The sequence below is a fragment of the Kryptolebias marmoratus genome, linkage group LG10 (assembly GCF_001649575.2).
Source record: "Kryptolebias marmoratus isolate JLee-2015 linkage group LG10, ASM164957v2, whole genome shotgun sequence".
Taxonomy (NCBI): domain Eukaryota; kingdom Metazoa; phylum Chordata; class Actinopteri; order Cyprinodontiformes; family Rivulidae; genus Kryptolebias; species Kryptolebias marmoratus.
The window spans coordinates 15870597-15891828 of record NC_051439.1 but is presented as its reverse complement, the minus strand read 5'-3'; the positions used below and the strand labels follow the sequence as shown (position 1 = coordinate 15891828).

General features: G+C 39.4%; 1 protein-coding gene across 7 annotated transcripts in view; it reads left to right on the top strand.

The window, feature by feature from the left end:
- dlgap2a (discs, large (Drosophila) homolog-associated protein 2a) overlaps positions 1 to 21232 on the top strand; it is a 142056-nt gene that overhangs the window by 67004 nt on the left and 53820 nt on the right. The window lies entirely within an intron of this gene.

Sequence of the window (21232 nt, the reverse complement as noted above, 5' to 3'; positions counted from 1 at the left end):
GAGCAGAATGCTAAACTGCAGGATGCACGTTTTTTTTCTTTTGCTGGGACTCTAAAGCTCTGATCTGCATGATAGATTCAGATACTGCGAGCACACTGCTCAGTGAACATACAGAACAAGTCTTTTGTGTTCAGATTATTCATTCTGGAGTGACTCTTCATGTAGAAAAGCCAAAAGCAGAGGTTTTTTTTTCTTTTTTTCGTAAGATACACCAATTACAGCTTTTCCTGGGTTTGCTGGATGAAATGAACCATGCTGCACATTTCCAAAAGAAATATGAGGAGAAAGAACTCCAAAGAGTGGAAAGGCTCCAAAATGAGTAAACACGATGACAAAGAAACACATTTGTTCAACATAAAGAAAGAAATGAACTCAACTGTCCCTTTAAACCATTTATAAAGAGAATATATATAGTTCTATATTACAGCTATTATAAATCAGGGGCGGGTTGGATACTTTGTTTGACAATTTGACCTGAAATGTTACTGAAAAGCCAACAGTAAGTCACTCGACTCACCTTGACAGACACCCCTTGTCTTCAGACTCTAAATGTGAAATAATTAGGAGCCCTACCCAAAGAATATTCAGTCAAGCTCTGACATATGGTGTCTGTCTTATTTTGCAATACTCGACTGACGGCAAAGAAATCAGCTGTTTTTTTTAAGTCCAAATTAGAGGCCTTGTCCTTCAGCTGATGCAATGCCGAAGCATAACAGATCATTCATTGGCATCAAATGAGCAAAGGAGCATTTCATCATTAACCAAACCTTCATAGAGACCCTGAACTTTACGGAGGGTGAGAAAAAGACAGAATATGACTGAGAGAAGAAGGGAGGAGGGAAGTGATGAGTGTGGGATGCATTAGGGAGCGAAGAGGAGAGCAAAAAGGAGGCTGTGAGCGAGGAATCCTGTATGCTGGAATTTCTGTTTATATAGAAAGGCTTTGTGTTGTTCATTCAGGTTGTTTCTCTTTGTTTATTTACAACCTAAATGTTCACATGGAGAATGAGGTAAATGTGATCATACGATGCAGCTGATGAGATGATATGTGATACAACAGTGCAATACAGTAATATATGTCCTTTACTGTTTTCTGTGGAAAAATCTACTTTCCCCAATGGGACAGGAATATAACATGTAATATGAATCTTTCTGCTTTTTAACATTTTCCAACCTAGACTGCACATTCAGCTTTATGATCCACACGATATAGTATTTCTAGAAATGCAAATAGACTATCCCCTCTGAAGAAAGCAATGTAATGATGGCTTTCATCTTTCTTTTCTGGGGGAAAAGTGAGGAAACATGAGCTCAGATAAATTTGGGGAATTTATTTCTTTTTTTTTTTCCAGATCTTTTGCAGTTTATTTTATGGAAACCAAAGTCTATAAATTTGTATAAATTATGCAATATATGAAGGGAAAAAAATCTATCTAATGGTGAGAGTGATGTGCAAAAACCTAATAACAGAAACATAATCAGAACTATATTCATCTTAATAGATGGATTTTAAAACTATTATTTAAAGACCAGAATAATTGTGGCATAATTATTGCATGAAAAATATCCACAAAGGTTATATTTATTAAGCTGTTTTGAAAAAATGCGTATTAGTAATGCAGTTGCTCCATATTCAAGTGTGGAGTCTCTGGTCATATCCTCAGGAGAGCAAAGTGCATCAAGAAGCTATAGGTAATATAATTATGCCTTAATGCATATTCCTTCTATGCCCAGAAACCCTGTCCCTGTATTAAATTGGGCAGCATAGATTTTTAATTTCCAGAAAACCATTTATATTGCATGTTGGCTAGACGAATAGGATGCGCCGTGTGCCAGATCATTGGCCAAGGTCAGTGTTCAATATAAAAGGGACTTGTTGGTTGGTGTGAGCGGAGTACTGATGCTGTAAATTATACCACAAAGAGGTTCAGTATCCATAAAAAGGAACTCCGTGCTCCTTGAGTTTCCTAATGCTTTACGGTTCTGGTTGTCTTAAAAAAAGAAATGTTTTGGATTATAAGAATGTAAATTTAACATTCTCGGAGAACAGGTTTTGACTATATGATACTTAATATTCAGTTTGATGTATGAGCACATTTTATCCTGTGAACTCTAAAATATAGTTTCTCCTAACTACCAGGTATGAAACTAAGCTCTGAATTTAGGTTTTGTTATAACATAGAAAACAAAACTAACTGATATGAAGCATCTGGACTTTATCAAGCAAAAGTGATTACTATTTGTGGTCAAAACGTAATAATGTAACGTCACTCAACCACCATTTTGAAAGTTTATCATTCTGAATAACTCCTCAATCACTAACTTATTTTCTGACAAACGTGTCTTCAAAGCATTAAAAGAAGCTTACTGTCTTTTAGCTCGCTGCTTTTGATTTGCAAATTATTCATGTAGTCTTGTTAGTGTCTGTGTTAAAGAAGCTTGAATCTTTATGCCTGCACTGCATAATAAAACCCCGCCGTTCGAGTTGGCACATTCTGACCTTTGACCTTCAGCTTGACAAATCAAGTCTCCCATGTTAGATTATAGACGGCAGCTTAACCAGCCTTTGTCTGCAGATTTGACTCAGTAAGCAAATCAGCCCGACAGTCAACAGTGTAAAATGTTATTGCGGTGCTGTTTCAAACCCTGGGAGGACAACACATTGTTTCAGCAGCTTAGTGTTTGTGGGGAAGGCAAAGCAGCGGTTCGCTGTCACTATACCCCATCTGGGAGTGCAAGGGAGGGGGTCGAACAGGGAGTGTAAGAAGAAAATATGACATCTAAAGATTGCCTGCAGCTGACCAGCGCAGAGGGATTTAGAAATCACACTATTTAAACTCCAAGCAATTTTTTCCTTCTATAGGCACTAAGAAAAAGTGCAGCGGGCAGACAATCCTTTCACTTCATTACAAGTAACCCAAGTTGCACACTCTGCTTTCTCCACCCGCCGTTCTCTTTTAAGGACACAGACTCACATGGAAAATTTAAAACGCTTCACTTATTGTCACTCACCACTCCTTTGGCTCCTGATTTAATTTTTTACACTTTTATATTACCTTACTTTGCATTTGAAGTGGATTTTTAATGGCTTCGGGCGAGTCGCCCAGGAGTATGACATTCTGTGCAGAATCTTATCAGGCTAACAAAGTGAAGGAGGCGAGGAGGTTCGAGAAAGTTATGGCAGTTTGCTGGTACTGCCTCCAATTTTTCATGCCATCTAATCTGGCTTCAGTTTGAGTTCAGGCATGACAAATGTGTGGGGATGTATTTGTTCTGGAGACTAAAATGGAACACCTCTTCCTTTCTCACACTCTGCTACCATCGATCTGTCTGCCTCTGAGTCACCTGGAGTGCCAAATCAGTGGCAGAAGTAATGAGAAGCCAAAGATACCAGCACCTTACAAGGAAGAGCCTCACAGAGGCCTTCAGCAGTCTTAGCAGAAGCTGAAATCAGAGGCACTTTTGTCTTTCACACCCCTTCACTATCACTTTTTCATATTTGAAATGTGACGTTAGAAACTCCAGCACTTCCAATAATGCTGCAGCTGAGAATATGAGCTTCAGTTGTGTGAGTAGCTGTCCAGATAATAGATACAGGGGAACACATCCACAGGGCCACTTTCTCAGAGAATCTTGGGACAATGAAGGGAGAGCTGACATTACTTCAGGCAAGAAACAGGAAGCCCAGCACTGAGTAAAATGAGCGGCCTCTACTTTAACTTTACCGTCGCTCACTTAGTTTTATTCTTTCTGGGGGTGATAACAAGAACAACTGACCATCTGTATGCAAGTAGTGTCATTACTGGGAAAGCTAAAAGCTAGCTTTGCTCCTGATGCAGGTATCATTCGCCTCAAATATGGCAGAACAACAACATGATCATTTGGATAACTATAAGCAGGAGGGATAATCAATGTGGCATTGTGTCTCTATTGAACTGTTTTTGCATCAAATTTGACAAATAACTGCACATTTCTTTATTTTTTGTCATTACTGAACCCAATGAAGAGCCGTAACTCAGTTGATCTTCAGAATATTGAGCTAAAATATGGTGTGGTAGTAGCTGAGAGTCACATATCTTGATTATTAATAAATCTTGTGAGATCTGGTGATACTGTGTGTATTTTAAAGTTTTGACTAAAATAGCTATAATTCTGTCATTCTTCAATATTACATGATTTTAGTGTAAAACTGGCATGAAAGGCAGCAGTTGATATGCATTACTTTTTGGAATTTAGTTGTCTTTAAATTTAGTCGTAAAGGTAAGGGTTAAATTGCTTATTTGCATAGTAGTTATATAACAAATAGGGGCAAGGAGGAGCCATTAGTAGAATAGTTTAGAAATAAAAATAGTTAAGTATGCAGTTATCCATTTAGGGGGCTTTCTTCAGGTTATACTGTGATCAGGTGTTTGAGGATATTTCTGGCTTTATGGTTGTCCTCAGCAGGTGAAATGCAGCCATCTGAGCAAACAGTCTCTCCCTGTACAGAAATCAACTGGCTACTTTTCTCTTTTGCAGCATCATCAATAAACACTAATGTCCCGGTACCATTTGAAACTGTGTACGGCCATATTTGAAGCACTGCCTTTGTGTGTTTCACAGATAATATTGTGGCTTTGGTTTATGAGTCATTTCAAGCCCATTTTGCAGTCCTAACAGGAACAGATGAAGGACTCAGTGAAATGACAATGACACAGATTTGGAGGATAATGATACATGAGAAAACATTTATCCCAGACATTTTTAACCGTAGCATAGGGTCAAATTCAGGGTCATCTTTGATTGATCATTAACATTTCCATTCACGAAGCAAAGTGATCTTTAATGAGGAACCAGTCCTTCATGATTATGATACCTTGTTAGCTGTCAGACTTTTTGTCCCTTTTTTTTCCCACTTTGTTCACTCACTAAAACCATCTTTTAGTTTCTCCTCAAAGTCTGAGGAAATATCTTACCACCGTTTTATCAGGGCTTGTTCTTCCAGTTTTACTTTCATTTCTCTTGCTTTTCTCCTCTTCTTAATACGAGTAAGTCTTTTGCTTCACACTGCTGTGCCCACCAGTGCTGGGGTCTTCTCCCCGAGGACTCTGCATCTCTCTTCAGAGTTCCTTATTAAGAATCTAGCCCTGGCCTCTGGGAGCCTCTTTTCTTCTCCTCTTTCTTCTTGCTCTCTTTTCTCCTTAAAGGTGGAGCAAAGGTGAGAATTCCTTTCTAGTTTCTTCAAGCATGAACTCTTCACATTGTTTTCAGCAACAAGAACCAATCACTATGAAAAAGGCTTAAATCCCCCAGGTGAACCACCAAAACCATCATTTCATTCCTCTGTCTTTTGTCAGCCTCGGCCTGCGTATTTGATTGAGGGCCTCATCTGTATCTAGCCCCATAGAAAATTAATCACTGCCCTCTGAAATGACGGAGCCTCAGAGATGCGTGTGATTACAGGGCCCCATAAGTTGGCTGTGTTTAAACCTTGACAGGCTTTTTTGATTAAAATCAAAGATTAGCGCTGCACTTTTTATTCTGAAAACCTCTGCGGCTGCCTCACCTGGCCAGCCAAGCGTCAGACAGGGCGAGAGATATCCGATGATGCAGTGTGTTGCCTCTGAAGCACCCTGTTGCTATGTATAGGCTCAGATTACTCAGAAGAATGAGTTTGGAGAGCGTAAGACTGATGGCTACTGTCAGGCGGCGGCTCTGGTGAATCATGCACTCTCATGTTTTAGCGCATCCGAATTTCCACGTTGAGCACCGGCATTTTTATTTTCGTGTAACCTTCAAGTCCTTTCACTTTAACCAAAGTCAAAGTGACATTTGGCTTTGTGCTGTAAGAGCATTATGACACAAGAGACAAAGTGCTCATATCAGTTTATTGTGGTGAAATGTTTACAACTTCATAAGCTCAAACAGCTCGAGGTCGCAGAGAAACACAATCCCTTTATGTAACAACGAGAGTCAGTCCTTGGCGGCCTGTGACGGACGCTGACACTGAATCCCCGTGACATGGGAGATAATGAATACAGCACACATGGAGTTATTTTATTTATTTATTTATTGCTCAATTCAAATATGTTGCCAAGCACCACCTCTCACATTGTGTCGTTCCTCTCTGGTTCATGTGCTCGCACCGGAATCACATTATCATGCTCTGCAGCCTCTTCATTTGGTCCAATATTTGGCCCGGTAGCTCCGGGGGAAAGACTCCAGCTTCTTGAAATCATGTCAGCCAGCACAAAATGAAGCTTATTTTTCTATCTGGTCTCGCCTAATGAGGGTAGGCGTGTTTTTTTAATAATGATGTGTTTGGGTCCATGTGCGTCCACTGCGTAGAAGCACGGGAATACAGCACTTCAGTGACTATGCAGTCTGCGGCTCTATTAGCTGTTAACCTCAGCGCAACTTAGGTGAACACAAAATGAGTTCTGCAAGTCGGGCAGATTTCCCTTCGGCCCAGATTTTATTGCCACCGGTCGCGCTAAGAAGTGGTAGCAAATATATGCTCCAAGGACAGAAAGTTTGGCATGGAAATTAAAGGAAGTTGAGGAAATTTATCACAAGTAAAAAAAATAAATGTATCTCCCAGTACTTGATAAGATGTCTTTAGTTTGCTCTTAAACAACTTTTAGATAAAAAAAAAAGGGGTAAACCCAAATCTTTAACGTTTCGCTCGCTCCAGTTCAAGACAAACATGTCTCCATTCCTTTCGGGTGCAATCATAGAGAAACACTTCTCACACCAAAAATATCTTCTGCTTCTCCATCCTGCTTTTCAAGAGGAAACATAAATAGGCGAGTAACGATTTGCTGGAAGGGACTGACATTATTTACATCGGTTCTAATCCACACTTCTTTGAGTTTCAGCTGCCTGCACCCGTCCTGCTTCATGCAATCATCCAAGAGAGAGATGGAGTCGACTCTCACTCAAGATTCTGCAGGAGTACTATTTGGATATTTGATGGAAGTGAATTATTGATAAAACAGTTTGTCTTTCTTGTAATTACAAGCTGGTTTTAGGACAAAATGGACAAAGAGATGTCCAAGCTGCCTGAAAGCTCCCAATTTGGTTTCTTTGTTCAGGAAATTCACCTTCTGAGAAGCTTTCTGTGTCCTCTGTGTGTGTTTAATCAATTTACCTCCTGTGGCAAACTAACCTCAGGACAGGGTGGTCAGCCTGTGTGATAACTAGCTTCAGTCTGACATGACAGTACACCAGGGGTTAATAGTATTTATCATCCTGTCACCCAATAGGCCTGACTTCCTTTGTGGGTCTTTAGGACAATGTGTAGACTGAAAAAGTATTAATTTTGCAGGTGAATGTTTATAAGTAGAAACTTGAGCTGTCAATGAAAGATGAGCACTTTTTCATGTCTTCAGAACTGTTTAACTCACATGTAATACCACATTTTCCTTCCACAAAACAGAACTGAAAGGTCTGAAGTAGGCGAAGAAGAAATTAGCCTTTTTCTTTTTTTTTTTTTTTTTTTACCTGAAAAGCACAGTAAGCTGCAGCTTTCTCATATTATTACCATTTATTACCAGCAAGCCACTTCTGGGCTGAAGTGTTTTCAAAGAGCACATAGAGAGCTGAATATGGGGGTTCTCTCTAAAATGCGGCATATTCTCACAGCTAGCTTCAATTAATGTTCAAAGTATTCATTGCTGCCGGCACAGACACCTCCATCCAGGTGATATTTTCTTCTCGCATCTCAAATGAGCACCTGTAACTTTTAAACTTTCCTTAACGAAGCCACTTATGTGACCAGCATCTAAATGAAACAAAGGAACACAGGCAGAAAGTTGAGTATTTGTTTTTAAATGAACAGAACTATGGCTGAAGAACACTTTCTCCACTGGAGGAGACATATGTTATGATTTTGTGTGTGTTGCTGTTTAATTTAGAGAGGCCGATTTGTAGGATTTTTTTGTTGTACGATGACACAAGCAGTGACAGATGGCTTACAGGTGTCAAAATTGGAATAAAACATATATACTTTTTGATAAAATGAATTTAAAAAATGGTCACAAATGTGCACAACAGTTGAAATCCCCATAAGTTAGAATCAAGACACACTGACCTTTGGTATTGACTCAGTCCTGATTTATTTGGTGACCTTAAAGTATTTCTTCAAACTTATGGGAAACCTCATAAACACCTTAATTAGTACCAGCACCATTTCACTTTATATCCACCATATGTAGCGGCTTTGTGGACCTTGACTGCTCCTTCTCTTCTGTAAATGTAGCCCAGTGTTTACAAATCCACCCCTCCAAATCTGTTTGTGGCGTAGCTTTGCACTAAGCAGCCTCGGTGACTGATGCTCTGCTGCATTTGAGTATACATGGCATTAATAAGAGCAGATAATCAGTTATTATCTGCTGGCTTCATTGGGTTGACAGAACCTGTGGCATTAAGAGGAAGCCGAATAAGCATCAGTTAAATCACAGCCTCCCCCATGTTCACATTTGTTCAGCATTAAAGTATGACAAGTGAAACACAATTAGCTTTTAAATTGTATATAATTGACCATTGAGTGAAACAGATTCACGGCATGTTTCATATATTATGTGTTAATTCATGCAACAAAGAAACAATCCATCTTGAACATGCTTGGCTGCATGCTTCTCTCACTTTGCTGCGTGATAAATTATGCTCGTGCTCTGCTCCTATAGGCTGTCGGGTTTTGTTTTTTTTTTCCAACACAAAAACACCGCGAGGCAGAACTGCACCTGTTCTCATTTACAGTAGGATCACATACTCTCACAGACATTTCCCTAAGCGCAACAGTTTGTTGATTCTGAGTCACTCCTGCAAATATTGAACACTTTGTAATTCATGTTCTCCTAGACTTGTGTAATCTCTCTGACAAAGAACACAACGCGATAAAAGGAAGAAAAAAAAGCGCCCACGTGGTTAGACCGGCTCCTGAAACAGTTTTGTTTCTGCTTCAATAGGGATTCTCAGGGCCCATGAACTAACTGTTGAGTGTTCACTTATTTGTAGCCTGTTTACACTATTGGAGTTTTTTTTTTAATTAATTAAACCTGAAGAACAAGAATTAAAAGACAAACAAGGATGCAACAAGGAGGTTATTACCTTACAGGGTGTACGCTGTTGAATACAAATATGAGAGTAAGGATATCAGTCATTGAGGAATCTAAACCATTATTTTTTTGTACCTGTTGTAAATAGCAATTTAAAAATAATGTCCTTTTTGGAAAAACAAAGTTTGGTTCTGATCAGATTGACAAGCTAACGTTATCTGACCACAGCCATGACTAAAGTGGATTGCTGCTGTGTAAAAAGAACTTAAATTAAAAAAAAACGTCCTAGTGGTTCATATAAATGCTATTTTCTAAACTTTTACACAATGGTCAGAAATATTATATTTCTGTTAGAAGTGTTTCAGGTTGTGTCAAAATGACTACAACTAGCTGCTGCTTCTGCTATTTGCACACAGTAACCACAGATTTCCATGTAAATAACTGCGTAATTCAAAACTGACCCCAGTTTAATGGTTTATAAAATATTGTTTGCATTAAGCACCATAAAACTGTTTAGTTTGGAGTTGTTTTAAGACTGCAAGATTGTAATCTTTGTTTGGATTAGTAATTAGCTCGTCTGGGCAGAATTAAGGTGTATTTCTATTTACTGTAAAATATTACTTATTTGTAACCTTTCACAAAATTACATTTCAAAAGAAGTGAACTATTGCTTTAACGATCTGATTTTCAGCAGATTCTTTGTCCACAAGTAAACACACTTTTTACTAAATTGTCTTTTTATCGTTTCTTAAAATAGCCTTGTGAACACAACACTGTTTATAGAAATGTAAACACAACAAGAAAACAAGGGCGCTCCCAGGTTGTAGATAAAATTAGAGATGGGGCTATGACATCAATTAATAAAATAAATATTTTTTGCATTTCTACAAAAACTCAAAAGTAGCTATTAAAGTTTTTGTTTTTTTGTTTTTTGTTTTTTTTACTCTGGAACCTAATTTAAAAAACTACCATCTTGGGGCTCTTAAAGTGTTTTTTCTATGTGTTTGCAAGGCCAAAACAATCAAAAACATTTGCGTATTTACAAAATCTGTTCCCATGTAGACAGCCCTTGAGTGCCATGTAAACTAAGATTTTAATTAATTCATCTGTCATTTCCAACCAATTTAATTTTTGTTAAATTATAGAAAAATGTAAATCCACTTTGGAACCAAAAGATAAAAAACAAGAAAAAACAGGATAAAAGGATTTTTGAACCAAGACAGAGAAAGCCAGCAAAAACAACTCTGCCTCATGGCCAAATGTGAAATAATCATAAATTTTTTTTTAATACTTTGTGTCCTCAGGCGCAGTTTTCTTTGTTTTTAGTTCTACTGAGTACAAAATGATTACACAGAAGAATATTTTGTCACAGCATTTTATGAAAAAGACAGAAGAGGAGTGTTGCATATAAAATAATTCACATTGGGATTGGAAGGGTTGCTGTAAAGTTTAGAAATGGAATCAATGTTTTTAGTGCTGTTTGTTTTTCTTCTTTTTTATTGATTAATGTGACTTTTGTCAGTGCTTTAAGGTCCAACTGTTTTCTGTTTCAACTTGGATCTGTTTTAAACTGAATTTGGACTTATTATTTTTGTTGTATAGTGCCCTGTGATGACTTTTTTTTGTTAATTAGTGCTACATAACTTAACTGAATTGAATTTAAATCCTCAGAAAAATCATCCAAGTTACCAAATACCAGGTTGATAGATGCTTAATTCTGTTATTTATAATTTGTAAAGTCCATATTGTGATGGTAGTTTTGATAATCATTACAAGAACACATTTTAAACAGTCAGGAAGACCCAACAGGATGTGCCCAAATTTAGGCAACGGAAGGAAGAGGAAGCGAGCCTTTGAGATATGACGTTTTATGCCAGCCTATCACAGTATATTTTCTAGAACTGCAGACTTCTGAGCTTCAGGCGCTGGAACTGGGTCACCGTTACTGGCTGATGTGACTGTCACATCTCGCCACAAACTGTATGCAGCTTCGGGCGAAGGGTAGCACTCCGGTCCTGGTTGTGGCGCGCTTCAGATTTGTTTCCAAGCAACCTCCGGCTCCAGGCTTGGAGGCAATAAATGAAGAGGGATGCTTGTAGAGTCTCGATGGAGTGGGTGGATAGAGGGATGTCTTTGTGTTAGTGATTACATTTTAAAGGGGTTTGCTTCGGAGGCAGTTAGTTCAGAAATTGCCTTCAGAGTAACGTTGAGCTTGAGAGAAGTCCTTGGCTTTTTAGATTTCCAGACAGTATGTAAATCTAAGTATTCCTGGTAGGAGCTCAATGTTTTATTTTGACCTGAGAATGTGTTATTTTTTTACTAGAAAACTATATGTTGAGTTCCACTAAAGGAGATTATTGATACTTTACTTTTAAGTCAAACTGTATTGTGATGACTATTAGCTTTACAGACTGAGTGTTTCTGAGAAAACCTTACTCGGCTGTTTCTGAATGACCACCTGTCTTTCAGCCCTCTTCTTACACCTGCAGTATGCCTGCCACTCTTCAGCCGACAACACACAGATTCCCACGCATTACTACATGTGTGTTAGTCAGTCTGACATGATGAATTACTCCAGCTCACCTCACAGAGATTCAAAAAAAAATGGCTTGTTGACAAGATTCAGTAGCGGAGGCTGCCAGGAGACCCCTGGGGGTGAGAATAAAAATAGCGTGAAGTAGGGATATCAGCTGAAAATGGGCTGCGAGGTTGGCTCGTCATCAATCAATTGGAACACCTGCTGTCGATGTGTTTTCGCTGCTCCTGCGCATTTCCTTCAGTCTTCCTCACCCCAGCGTCAAACAGCAGTCCTTTCCAGTCTGGCTTCTCTCAAAGCCATTATCCGTGTTTTCCATGTCTCTGTTCATCCCATTACAGCTCCTCCTGATGGATCTTAGGGGGCCGACTCAATCAGCCCCCTGTCTTCATTGAATTATTACTAGAATCATGTGTTTTTAGTGACTGCCTGGGGAAGCAGATGAAAACCAGCCTGCAGCCAAACAGTGCTTTTGCACTGATGTTTACAATTAAAGTGATTGTAGTGTACATGTCCACATCATTCTATAAATGAGACGTGTATAGCTGTCATATGGAACATAAAGGGGCGGGCATCAGCTCTGCCGATTTATCAATAGGGCTGATTTGAAGGGCAGAAGGCAAATGTCAAATCAATAATTGGTATGACTACACAGCATAAACTACAACGCATAGATTGCTCAGACTTTTTTAAAACATCCTGGAAATGTTGCTGCAGTTTTCTCTGGATTCAGACTGTTATTGTGTCACCAGTCTGACTGTTATCTGCGCGACTTTTTCATCTGTCATTCGTGCTGCTGAACAAAGCTGTTTATGACTGATTGTATGCTTGAGCTTGTTTTCATCTTGTTCTCATCTTGTTCTCAACTCACTCTGGACAGAAAAATTTAAATATCTCGAACCGATGATTCCACGGGTACGACTTCAGAGAAAACCAGGAGACACAAGGGCATGATTGAGGAACTGTTCGATCAAGTGTTTGGGCTGAACAAGATACAACAACATGCATCGGCATTCTGCCTGTCCAACTGCCATAGTTTAAAATTCACATGAGGCTAAACTTAACACCTAAAATCAAAAGGAAGACATCTTTGACAAGTAAAAAAAGCAGTTTTATAAAGTAAAACGTTGGATCTAATCTGGCCCTTTTACTGGAAATCTCTGATTTTTTTATGGAGGATGTTTTTTATTGCTATGGATACTTTTATTTGTGCAGGAGGGGTTTTCTCTGTACACTCTAGTTTCCTCAAACAGACCAAAAAGCATGCATGTTAGGTTAACTGGCGACTCTAAGTTGTCACTATATATGTGTGTGAGTGACCTAGAGTGAATAGGTGGTTGTCTTTATGTGACCCTGTGATGGAGTGGCTACCTTTCCAGGGTGGACCCCGCCTCTCACTCAATAACCACTGAAGATAGGCACGGATAAGTGGGTGAAGAAAGTGGATGGATGGACAATTTAAACAAGTCTATGTGTTTTCATGATACTCGAACAGGTAATGCATTTACAAAGCCCAAGTTAAAAGAAATAATAATAATAATTTTGAAAATCCTGTCTGGGTTTACTGAAGCTCCAGCGTTTCCTCCTAAATTTGATCTGTGGTTTCTGTGGACAGATGCAGGGTTTTATTGAGCATGTGGGTCCCTTCTATTTTCTTTTTAGGCAAACTCATCTTTGCCCAATCAGTATAGTAGTAAATGGGAGACAGTGTGGAGGTTTTTTCAGCTCTGATAAAAAAAAAAAAAAAATATTTGCCATAGGAGACTATTTTTATGCACTTGAAAACATGTCTAAAGTGGAGCTTTAAGTAATTAACGTTTAACCTTCTCAGCAGAGTAGAGTTGAACGCTTTAATAGCAATAAAAACACATAATGCACCTTCACATTAGTGATAATAGAGGCAGCACATCTGTAAACAAGCTCATCACAACAACATGGAGTGGTTCTTCCTCCTGTTTGGCTGCTCCCCCTGGTTGCAGATAGGATTTTTGTATGATGCGTTTAGAGTCCAGGGCATTGTCAAAAGCTCTTTCTCCATTTCGCTGCTATGAAATTAGTCTAGTAAAACACTGGGATGAGTACTTAAACTAATTACATTTACTGTCAGATGTGCCTGGGTTTGCTTCCACTCCCCAGAGCGACATGCAACCTTCCGCCATATAAATCAAGATGTGGGTGCGTTTCAGTTGTTCCTGTTGGTGCATTGAACTCCGCTGGTTATTTATTTTGAAATGTTGTCTGTATATCTGATTTTTCTCCTCTGATTGTGCTCAGATGAACATCACAGCAAGTCTTTGATTGACTTTTTGCCTCTCGTGTGTCAGCTGACTTTGGATGAATAAAAAAAGATGAACAAGAGCTGGACTGTCAGTATCGTCGCCATCTCCACAAAAAAAAAAAAAAAAAAGGAGAAAAATCATTATGTCCGGCCCCCACCCTTCTCTTATGAGGCCTCTGTAATCTGCAGAGAGGAAAATCACATTAGTGGGGAAAAGGATTTCAATTGTCTTCTTCAGGCTGAGGACTGTGGATGCCTGTGAGGATCCTCTAGGGTTTTTAAAATCAGTTTTGTGATAGGACATCTCTCAGAATGAGAGCAGACCTTCTTGTCTTTCAGGAAGCAAGAAAGCAGATGCAGTGATTAACCTACTGCTGACTTCCACTTTAAAAACATTCGATATGCATTTGAAACAGGCTACCTTTGACTTGGGTGTGTATTTCTGTGTCATCCTTGCAATGTGACGGTGTCGGATTATCTCTGTTTTCCCCCTGAAGTCCTCGGATGCTGCAAAGACAGCAGAAGATGTGAACTTCAGAGTGCGTTGCTACAGCAACAGCAGTTCTGAGGCATCCTCTAACAAGATGCCTGGGAATGCGGTCGTGGTTGTTGCATAAGATGGGACTTTCTCTCTCTTTCTCGCTCACACACACTCATGGGGCTTTTCCTGCGGCAGAATTTCACATTCAGCATGATTTATTCATAGCTGGATTGTTTTGCTGGATTTACAGTTGCGCCATGTAAATGCAAACCCTTCCTATCAGCCACACTTTATAAGAGTTTGCGTAGGGGGGGCTTGCTTTTTTTTTCTTTTTTTTTTGTATTTATGTGCTGGCTGTGATTGAAAAGAGGACTTTGAAAGAATTAGGCTTGAGGAGATTGTTGGTTAAATAAGGAACGATGCGATGTCGTGTGGGATGAAATTACCACCCCGAATACGAGATATGCCTTATTTTGAATTTTGGCATTACATTCCGGAAATGTAAGAGAAAACCAAAAACTCCTGAAGCACAAAAGCCCTGAATCTTGTCATTCTGGGGAGAACAAAGACTCCTGATCCTGACACTTTGTTAAATTTCTTTCTGTCACCCATTGTTCCATCCCCACTTTGACTGGCAGAGAAAAAGGAAGCCGAGGAGGAGCGCTGAGCGCAGCACAGATAACACACTTCATCATTAGCTGACTCACGATAAGTATTCAGACATTCAGCAGCTTCTCTTTATCTGGCTACTATAATCTCTCCGCAGCTAAATACTTCAATATGGCAGCATTCAGCTTTCCTCACTGTAGGTGAAATTGGGTGTTAAAGAAGAAAAGTAGTCATTTCAGGCTTATAGCGACAGTCTGCCAATAGTCTAACCATTTTTGAAGAGATTAGTGTGGAGGTTGATGGACGGGAATATGCATATCCGCTGCTAGAGCTCCTGTTTACTTTCTTATCTGAATAATTTAACTGTCTATGTTATCTAACAAGACGCTCAGTGAATATATGACCACACACAAACGGTCTTCCCTTGAGCACCGCTGTTTATAGAACCCCAGTAGCTTCTCTCTGCTATAATCCATCCCTTTACACGCTCAGGCAAACTTCCAACCTGCTGTAAGAAAGATGGTGAGGCGTAGGCCTTGATTGCCAAGGAAGGATGGGAATGGGAGCACTTTGTCTCTCCTGCCGCCGTTTTTCACATCTAAACAGCCCTCTCAGGTGTGTAAACATTACCACATTGGGCTTGGTGCAACAGGAGCCACAAGAGGCTACAGCACTGCTGTGTGGGAGTAGTGTGGAGAAGAGGTCTGAATGCATTATGGATGCGGGGCCAAATTCCTGTCAATAGCAGGATCTCTATTTCCTTTATACAGCTTATGTTCAGACATGCAAGCTTTATGCAGTGGAATATTAGGCCAAATGTTTGCTCTTATTAGAATAATATGATCCTTATTTCATTGTGAATGACAGATTTCAAATCATAGCATACATTCCCAGTGTGATTCAAGTGGAGTTATCCTCCCCAACTGTGTAAGAGTGTGTAACCCTATAGTACCAACACATTGTGGTAAAACTAACCTTTTGTCCTCAAATCCCAGCTTTTGGTGTCAGTCATAGCAGCAGCTGCAAAAAGATAGATTTCCTCCTCGCATTTTGGTTATTTCGCTCAGAGACAAACATTCGGTGAGGAAAACTGTCCCTGACAACAGAGTACCTCCCCGTTAACGTTTTAGTTAGTTTAATATTGCATCAGCAACAAATGCTTAAAGGTGAGTTTAGGTTATATTCATGCACACACGATTTGCTCTGAGCGCTCACCTGGATGGACAAGTGACGAGGATATCTGCCAGAGACATGTGTCTGAGCCTTCGGCTGATGGGCTGCCAGAAGCTGACAGGTTTGCTAGACAGATTTGTCAGCTGATTTCTTCTCAAGTCGTTGCTCAAGACATCACTAAGGTGCCCGATGGCTTTGAGACACTGTTGGCTTTCACTGATGATCAGAAATAAAAAACAGAGGAGAATCTGCATCATTGGGCAATTGAAAAATTGATACAAACAAAACAAAACAAAACAAAAAAAAACACACAGATGTTTTAAATGAGATTTTTATCACTATTAGTAGAAGTCTAAGGCTGTTTTCCCAATTTTTTAGATTGAACTATAGTCTTCAAATGTTAAGCATGCATATTTGTAGTGAACTTGCAGACCTATTAAAACTGATTTTACTTTCTGTAGATTAGAGCAGCTTCACATCCCAAGCCTACTTTTGGGTGAAAACAGATTCCCAAAAAATGGAGGTGCTAAATTGAAATTAGGAGCTACTACATTATACCCAAGTATTGCTGCATAGCCAAAAACGAAAACTAAATTTAAATTTGCAGTCGTTTTATGTTAATTTCCCAAAGAAACAGGGAAGGTAAAAGTGAATCAGTGGCTTCAGGATTTAGATGGTGAACTGTGTGACGTGTGTAGTTCTGCTGTTATGCACACATTTATTACATCTAGTTCAAATACGTGAGAGTCATTAGTAACAGAGTTGTTGCATTTTAAACCATGGTATTGTTATTTTGATTAGGAAAAAATATGAAAATACATCTTCTAAGACTGGTTAACCCACTTTGAAGGCTGCAAGTTAGCATCTGATTTAATGACAATAAAATAGTTTACTGTTAGTTCAGCATTAGGCAATGTCTTGACTCAAAAAGTGGAGTAGCTGTGCATAAGCATTAGGTACCCATTGTGCTGGTCTAATCTATGTAGATTGTAGTTTTGATGTGCATTTTAAAGCTACAGGTAAATACTCTTCATAATGCTAAAGAATGTATCTGTATTCGCTCATTGTTATTGCACTGATGTTTATTTAAAATCAGGAATCAGCCACATAAAAAAAACTGAAACACTTTGGTGCCAGAAAACCTAAAAATAAGAGTCTTTTGCTGATGCAAACCCTAAAAGGCTGTTTCTCAGGTGTTGCCTCAAAGTTGGGACTCACATTTACCTTCAGCTTAATTCTCTCTTAAACAGCGCCGCGGCGTCGCGGTCAGGCGCGATGCTACCGCTGCCAAGTCTGAAGGTCGCATGCCTTTGATCTCTCAGTCTGGTGCAGCGCTTTATTATCTTTTAACTTTGTTTTCAGCTCCAGTTAGAGCCTCAGCCAAGGGAAGAGTGGGAGCTGTCAGTGATACTCAGTGAAGATATAATGCTATTTAAATGCTAATGTGTTAAGAGGAGCAAAACGACCTTTACTTGCATTCTGCATGTGAGCGAAGCAGCAGAACAAAACAGAGGCTCTTAATGAATGAGCCTCTTCCTCTGGCTCTGTCTCCTGCACAACTCGTGCCAGGTAAAAGGTGCGTTTATCACGGTTTAGCCCTGTGGACTTTCAAAACGTCGTGGAGCTGGTGTTGGTTCAGGTGTTAGTCCGTGACATGATTGGATGAGTGCCGAATCCATGCATTGAACTGGTTTTTGGTTTATTCCTTCGGGGCATGTTTTTGTTTACAGTGAAAAGGTTAGTGTCTCTGGTGAATTATTAGCCTTTAACATAAAGACAACACCAAACATTTATTTTCGTCTGCACAATCAGTTTGTTCATCCCCCATTAAATTCAGAGAAAAAAACAGTGATTCATCCGTGTTGCTGCATCTTGTGCTGACACTGAACTGCCATTAGATCTCAAAATTACACCATCTGTCCTTGAAGTCTGTCTAAGAATTTGGCACCATTACCTGGAAGAGACCAACAAGATGACAGGTGCTGGTATCAGGACAAAAAACCAACATGCCCATGTCACTCATACTGGTCTCTTTTGTTTGCTCAGAACTCATCAGGCTGATCCACACTCTGAGAAAGCTGCTTCCCCTCAACATGTCTCATACAAATATTAAACAACATCTGAAATGTTTTACAAGACATACTTCCCCCCCCCTCCCCCTCCCCCCTTATAATATCAGAATCTGCAGCAGCTGTGGAAGAGATGGGGGTAAAAAAAAAAGAGAGAAAGAAAGAGGAAGAAGGTGGATGAGTCTGTCATCTGTCATATATAACCCTGGGAAGTGCCACAACTCTGGAGGTAGATAATTTATTCGGTGCAGCTCCCTGTGTGTCAGAGGACAGCCAGACGTCAAAGAAATGCCTTGGAGTAAGACGGTGACTTAACATCAGATAGGAATGTAGCAACATATAAATTAATAATGCACCGTCATCTTTTTGCCAGTTCAAGTGGTTTACCTGTTTTAAATACATTCATTAGTAAGATTTTTGGTAGAAGTTTTAAGTTTAGTTTGCTGCACCTTTGGAAAACTCATCCCTCTTGAGAGATCTCAAGAGGATGTCTCATCCTAGCCCCCTTCCTACAAGCTTAGAGTGCTTTGAATTAATTTTACATCAGGCTGCCAAGTAGGCATCCTCATAGAAGACGGGTAAACACAAGAATTTGTTTTCATCTCAACAGATGGAGGACGACAGCGGCAGAAGAGCACCGCAGGGGTTGAGATCTTAGACTGCATTAAAAAATAACTTTGAATGCATTTTATCCAATTTAAAAAGATGAAAATGAACCTCTTGAGCCTCGTCACGTTTCGCTCCCAGTTGAGAAAACTTTTTGGATGATTTAACAGAGATTTTGATGCGAAGACGCTCCCAGAGCTGTTGACAATATAATCGAGAGGAAAACCTTGAATCCACAGCGACGCAAATCTGAAACTTTCATATCACAGCGAAGCTTTTACTGTAATGTTTGCTGCCTCCTTGCCATTTTCAAAACTAGATGATGCAATGCATAAATGTTCCGGTTATGTTGACCTCAGCCTGTGCCATTCATTCAGATGCAGCAAGTGGTGCCTGCTGACAAAAGATTGAGGTTAGTTTGGTCTGAAAGAAATGGCTGAAACGTCTGCAGCCTCTCAGCGCCGCACTACGTGGTGGTCCCACTTAATGTGTTAAAATTGCTGGTTGACACCTTGAGGCAAAGTCAGTGAAAATTTGTTGTTATGGACACTTAAATTAGGCTAAATTCACACTGCAGGCAAAAGTGACTCAAATCTGTTTTTTTTTTTTTTTAATGACAGTCTGAATGTGACAAATCAGATTTTTTTTTTCAAATCAGAACAAGGTAACTTTTATTTCTTGTACTATTATTCACAGATTGACTACTGTAATTCTCTTCTTCTTGGCCTCCCCAACAAATCCCTCCATAAGCTTCAGATGGTGCAGAACTCGGCTACACGTGTCATCACTCTGACCTCCTCCCATAACCACATCACCCCAGTCCTGCAACAGCTCCATTGGCTCCCAGTCAAATCACGCATCACCTTTAAAATTCTGCTTCTCACGTTCAAAGCTATCCACCATCTTGCCCCACCTTATATGTCTGACATTGTACACATCTCCATCCCCTCCCGTTCTCTCCGATCCTCTTCCTCCTTAAATCTCCAAGTACCCTCTGCCCGCCTCTCCATGATGGGGAGCAGGGCTTTCTCCTGCTCTGCACCTCTCCTCTGGAACTCTCTACCATCTGACCTAAGAAACACTACCTCTCTCCCTGCGTTCATGACTGCTCTGAAAAATCATCTCTTTAGATTAGCCTATTCTTCTTAATTTCATCTGTTTTAATTCTGCTGTTACTTATGTCTGCTTCTTTTCAACTGTATTTTCGCACATTGTCCTCTGATTCGCCTATTCTTATAGGTGTTCTTGGGTGTCCTGAAAGGCGCTTTTTAAATAAAATGATTATTATTATTATTATTATTATTGATATTATTAATGCCAACATCATGCAGTTCAAAGACTGAATGTGTTATAAAACACATAAAACATGCCTCTGGTACAGCTGAAAGAAAAAGAAATAGAGCAAAGCATTGGCTCAATTAAAGAGAATCAGATTAAGGTCAAGTTCAGACTTTCTTTTTGATTTTCAGGCAGTCTTTTGATACAAGAAGTTGTTCTGTGGCCTTAATTTGGAGGAACATCCCAGCAGTAATATCCTCTGAACCAGTCAAATATAATTTAGTCAAAAGGAAGGAGTCAGCTTTCAGGAACTTAGCTTCCGCTGATTTTCTACTCACTGACTCTGACACAATTGCTCATTTAAGTGCCAGAATAATCACAGTTGAGGTGGTCATTAAGGTCCAACTGATCTATTAAATAATAATTAACATGTCAGAGTATCATAATTAGGTTTATGAACATATCTGTAGGATTCAGTGGGTTGTCGATACTGAAAGTGCTGCAGTTTTGTCTAAAACTGCTCTCCTGCTCTGTCCACTCCTTCCGCTGTGGCTCATAAAAACTCTCCTTCAGTTTATGAGGTTACGGCTTGAGTGGTCGCCTTTATGAGACACATCTTTAAAAGGCAAGTGAGCTTAGCTTAGTTTCTTTGTTTTTTCTGTTTGTTTCCCATTTTGCAAAACTGGGCACAGAAAAGTTTCAAATGAGACTTGGGTGAGTTTTTCTAGCAAAATATTCCCCTTCTGGTGGAGAGCTAAGTAATGAGAAATCCTGCTGACGGAGAGCAGTTCATATTTTAAGACATTTTTCATTTTACATAGTTAAATAATGTTTTGTAGTCTCGTAACTAAACTTAGTAAACATTCATTAGCTTCTGTAGCTGGCAGCTTGTAAAGTAGAGATTTTACTGGCATGCTTTTCACCACTTTCTATGTAAAATCATAAAGGTTAAAACCAATAAGTCATTTTTTGACTCGCTATGACTTTTTTTTATTATGTTCATGATGCAGGGCTTCGCTTAAACCCGCATTATCTTGACTCAAGGACACTGAAATCAGAGAGGGAGGAGATAATGGTGAAACATAACGTTAACTTTTTTCTCTAATTTCACTAAATGTATTGGAATTTGAAGCTGGAATGTTTGCCCTCGATGACTGATCACAC